Genomic DNA, 5532 nt, shown 5'->3' with positions numbered 1-5532 from the left:
GAGCTGGCAGCAGATGGAGCGGCAGAGAATACTTTCGGTACAGCGGAAGCGAGATAATCCACACTCTCATTAACAGTAGAAGCGGGAACAGCAATGTTTTGGCATATTTGGTTTTGCGCTATAAGCCCGGGTCCCACTATCGGCGCAAGTAGCACAATTTGTACCGATTTTTATTGGTCTACATCGGCGCAAAATGCCAAAACAAAATTGAGTCAATTTTTAGTAGTCACATTATCGGCGCATATTGTGCCATTTTTTATCGGCGCATATCGGCGTTAAATATTCTGCTACGATAATCGGCGCAACACGGTCACACTGTTGTGCTCAATCAGCTGTTTGCAGTAAAAGTTTTTATTTATTTTAAAACATGGATTTTTTGAAGAAGAAAAAAGTTGCAGTTGCTCTGCTTACCATTGCAACATTAAAGCTGAAAAAGAAAAATCAAAAACGTAAAACAAATCTTAAACAGCGTAGTATCTGGGTGAGAAATTGGCTGGAAAGAAGAAATACTAATGGTGCATAAGAAACGACTTTACGTGAATTTCGAGAAGTTGATAATCAAAAGTTTCTTTTTAAAAATTACGTGCGAATGAACGAAAACAATTTTAATGAGTTACTGCAGCTAATTTCCCCACTGATTAAAAAAAGAGATACATGTTTTCGTGAAGCTATTCCAGCAAGTCATCGTTTGGTCTGCACTCTCCGCTTTTTGGCCACGGGCGATAGCTACAAAAGCCTTTCACCTTCTTCCGTATTGCCCCAAACACTATCTCAAAATTTGTTCCTGAAGTTTGTGATGCGATTTACAGTCAACTTAGAAATACTTACCTGAAGGTAGGAACACATGCTTTACCAAATCCATATGTATATATTTCATATTTCCCCTTATTTAGATACCTTCAACAAAAGAAGAATGGGCTGAAGTTGCTTCGAAATTCGATTTATTATTTAACTTTCCTAACTGCATAGGAGCAGTTGACGGCAAGCATGTGGTCATGATCGCACCAGCAAAATCAGGAAGTACGTTTTACAACTACAAAGGAACTCACAGCATAGTGCTTGTGGCAGTTGTTGATGCCAGTTATAAATATTTGTATATTGACGTCGGCTGCAACGGGCGTATTTCAGATGGTGGTGTTTTCAGTAAATATTCTCTGCAGCATGAACTCGATACGGATTCTCTAAATTTACCACCTCCTCGTCATTTATTAGGTCGCGAAATGAATGTACCTTTTGTTTTAGTGGCAGACGATGCATTTAAAATGAAAAATTATTTGATGAAGCCGTATCCTGGTCGCATTTTATCTGGTAGCAAACGTATTTTTAACTATAGGTTATCAAGGGCTAGGAGAATAGTCGAGAACGCATTTGGAATCATGATGAAGCGCTTCGAAATCTTTTCACGACCAATAAAGCCGAATCCAAACAAAACAACGAGAGTGACGTTAGCATGTTGCGCATTACACAATTTTTTAATGACAAAAAATATAAGTTATGCTACTGGATTGGTAGATAGCTGCACTGAGGATGGAAATATTATTGAAGGTGCACGCGTTAATATTTCCATACCTACCTTTGAAAGCGCCACAGAGGATATATCAATTTCCTACATAAGCAACGAAGCAAAAACTATCCGTGAAGAATTTGAAAACTATTTCATGTCACCAGACGGCGAATTGCCATGGCAGTTTAAATTTATATAACCAAGCAGACACTTAACACAATATATGCACTTTTCATAATCTTAAAATAAATTGTATTTTTTTTATTTATAAATCAACATATTATGATAAATTTTCCTCATCTTGTTGCAAAACAGCATTCATAGCTACTTGAATTAATTCCGCGTGAAGTTTATTTACTGCTCTTTTATTTCTTTTTGATTTTGGAGGATGGGGTCATGTGTAGAAGTTCACGCAAGTGAGGAAAGTTCTCTGATCGCCATTCACTTGGGAGTGGCCAGAAACGATTCTTTTACATATGATTCAAGCAGCTCACGACTTCCGGTCTTTGACCAAGTATCCTCTGGGTAGCCTAAGAACATCCGTTCGAAGGTGAGCTAAAGTGAGAAGGCGAAACATCCCCTGCATAGGGTTGTGCGCTGGGTTTGGGACCCGCCACGTAAAAAGCCTATCCCAATGAAAAGCGACAAACAACCTCGGATGAGAAACCCCTCTTTTGATGACGACCATGGCAAACGAAATAAGGATAACGATAAACACCACCAACAATGTCAGCCTGGAAATCCAACGCAGGATTGCTCTTGCCAACAGGTGCTACTTCGGACTGAGTAGGCAATTGAAAAGTAAAGTTCTCTCTCGACGAACAAAAGCTAAACTCTATAAGTCACTCATAATTCCCGTCCTGGTATGTGGCGCAGAGGCTTGGACGATGTCAACAACTGATGAGTCAACGTTGCGAGTTTTCGAGAGAAAAGTTCTGCGAAAGATTTATGGTCCTTTGCGCGTAGGCCACGGCGAATATCGCATTCGATGGAACGATGAGCTGTACGAGATATACGACGACATTGACATAGTTCAGCGAGTTAAAAGACAGCGGCTACGCTGGCTAGGTCATGTTGTCCGAATGGATGAAAACACTCCAGCTCTGAAAATATTCGACGCTGTACCCGCCGGGGGAAGCAGAGGAAGAGGAAGACCTCCACTCCGTTGGAAGGACCAAGTGGAAAAGGACCTGGCTACGCTTGGAATATCCAATTGGCGCCACGTAGCGAAAAGGAGAAACAACTGGCGCGCTGTTGTTAACTCGGCTATAATCGCGTTAGCGGTGTCTACGCCAATTAAGAAGAAGAAGTTCACGCATTTGCAGTGCAAGATACACGCCCACTCCATGCCAGTGGTCTTCTTCTTTATTTAAAAATTGTATTGCGCTCTCCATTGCATCTGTTGTCACTGATTCATCAGATGCAGAGGGTTTGGATTTTGTGTCACTTCGGGCAGCTGTTGGTGGTGGCGTTACATCTGCATCCACATCTAGTGTTGAGACAGACGAACTACTCTTGCAGCGATCATGCAAACAGTAGAATTGCATAGCTGACCAAAACGGCCAATGTGGCAAAGCTTTACCGGCCGCTTGGCCTGATTTAGTTGTCATTTTTTTCTTTACATTTGAAAATGCCGTTTTTATATTCGCCCATTTTGCTTTGCATCCGTCAACTTCTTGGGTTGGAAATTTCTCCGCGATGTTATTCCAAGCTTTTTCTCTTCTGGCGCGATCTTTATATTCTGGGCAGGAATATTCCCAAATACAATTGTGCATTTCAATGACCTGTATCAAATTCGTTGTGCTTTCATTTGTCCATGATGACACTATTTGTGGTTTTTTTCGTCTTTTTGTTTTGCTGGGTGTGGAAGAAATGGTTTCGTCAATCACATTGTCCATAATACCTTCAAAAATTTCGTCTGAATTCATTTCTAAAAATTATTAATTAATTACTTCATATAATAATGCATTTTAATTTTATTGTATGCAACTTACCGAACATGTGTGTTATTTACATATGTTTGCAACCAGTAGAGATGTCGAAGATCGATTAATCAAAGACCTTCGACTCGATCTTTTTGTCTATTTTGTTTTTTCGATTGGAATCGAGAATCAATTCAAAAATCATGACGATTAATGTGGATTTTTTTCAACTTTAAAATTTAAAAATTATTGATAAAGATTATATAACAAATTAATACTTAAAAATTTGCTGAGAAATATTGAGATATTGGTGCTGATTGGAGAAATTTTTTCAACTTTCGAATTTAAAGATTATTGAAAAAAATTTCAAATTAATACTTAAAAATTTGCTGAGATATTGGTGGTGATTGGCGTATTCGATCGGTGCTCAAGTGCCCGATAAAAATCTGCGCATTTTTCAATTTTTATTGCTCTTTATCAAACATTATAGCGTTCACATTATCGGCGCAACTGGGTCGATTTTGGTTGTGCATTGTAGGCCCAATATCGGCCATGATTGTCGCATTTCATAATATTTAATGCGGTCACATTATCGGTACATGAAATACGCCGAAAATTGGTACCTTGCGCCGATAGTGGGACCCGGGCTATAGTCTTGCGTGTTGTTAATTCGTTGCTGGCTCGACAACGATTGAACGATAGAGCGTAATAGCATAACCAGTGAAAGTGTAAACACAATGGCTACGACAGACTGCAGCGGCACGACAGTGAACTGAAAACGTCGTTGTTCATCTTACTACATGTACATTTTGAGAAGCAACAACAACACAATGGCCGGCATGTACACAAAACAACGCAGTTGTCCATTTTGCATGTACACAATTTCGTTGTGGCCATACTAATACCTTTCACTTCAATGAAATTTTAATATTTTGTTCAAAGTGAAATTTTTTATGCAAAAAATAAGTAAATAGGTAAATATTTTTGCTTTAAATTATCACTTGTTATTACAAATGCTATAATAGAGCTATAATATAGCTATTTTATGCTTTTATTTGTAAAATAGCATCAAGTTTGTTAGAGCTGTGAATAATTTTACATTTTACATATTAGTGGCATCACCATTCTACCTCCTCTTTCTATCTTCCATTCTACTGTCAACTCTACTGTCGTCATACTGTCGTTGGCAAAAATAGGAGGATATTGAAGTTAGCGAGAACGACAACTGTCGGCCTGCAGTCGTGTAGTCGTGCAGCTGTCAAAATAACACTGCCCATAAGAACGTGTGTATTTTAATATTTGACAGATGTAGTTTGCAGTCTGTCGTAGCCATTGTGTTTACACTTTGAAAAACGTAAAATCGTGGCCCGCGTCAGCTGGCACGACCTATCTTATGGGCGCGCAATGTAACTGAACAGTGAAAAACGCTACTCCTTCTCTCTTTGACGTGGAATGACGTGAGAATTCAGTGCATTTGGATTTTTGCCGCAGAAACGTGGCAGCTGATTGCTCTCTCACAACGCAGGATTGCCAATATCGATATACTGTAGTATTTATCAACTTTTGTAATTCAATCTGTTCAATATGTTGGAAATTTTCTTAAAATAACTCAAAATCAGAGTCGAATGCTATTATTTATAAATATATAAATTGTTTTTAAAAGTTTGTTTTCAGTTTTGATATTTTATTTTATAAAAATTTTAATTGGAAACATAGATGTGTACAAAACTACATATGCGTATTGAGCAATGGCAACATTGTTCAAATGAAAACAAACAAAGATGGCTGATTTCTGCGTTTTTACCACGTTCTTCACTGTTCACACATTTTGCCGATGAGGAAGGAAAAGGAAGGAAGGCAGTAGCGATTTTCACTGGTTCTGCTATTAGTTTGCAAAATTTTGCTATGAAATGCCGACCACTGTTATAGAAGCATTTGTACCAACAACAGTCGTAGCAGTTAGAGTAGATTTGGCAGCAGATGAGGCAGCAGAGAGAGCCTTAGAAACTGATTCAGAGAATTTGCCGTTGTCGGATAATTTGTTTTGCACATTGCAGATCTCCGACTACAATTCGTTCAGCTTACGAATAAGAAATTTCAATCATC

At 38.6% G+C, this 5532-nt stretch overlaps 1 pseudogene; it reads left to right on the top strand.

Moving 5' to 3' along the window:
• The first annotated feature begins 565 nt into the window (after positions 1–565).
• On the top strand, positions 566–3043 carry LOC120779851 (annotated as a pseudogene).
• The last annotated feature ends 2489 nt before the right edge of the window (positions 3044–5532 follow it).

Source organism: Bactrocera tryoni, unplaced genomic scaffold, assembly GCF_016617805.1.
Source record: "Bactrocera tryoni isolate S06 unplaced genomic scaffold, CSIRO_BtryS06_freeze2 scaffold_11, whole genome shotgun sequence".
In the NCBI taxonomy this organism is placed as follows: domain Eukaryota; kingdom Metazoa; phylum Arthropoda; class Insecta; order Diptera; family Tephritidae; genus Bactrocera; species Bactrocera tryoni.
This window is presented reverse-complemented; position numbering and strand designations above follow the sequence as displayed.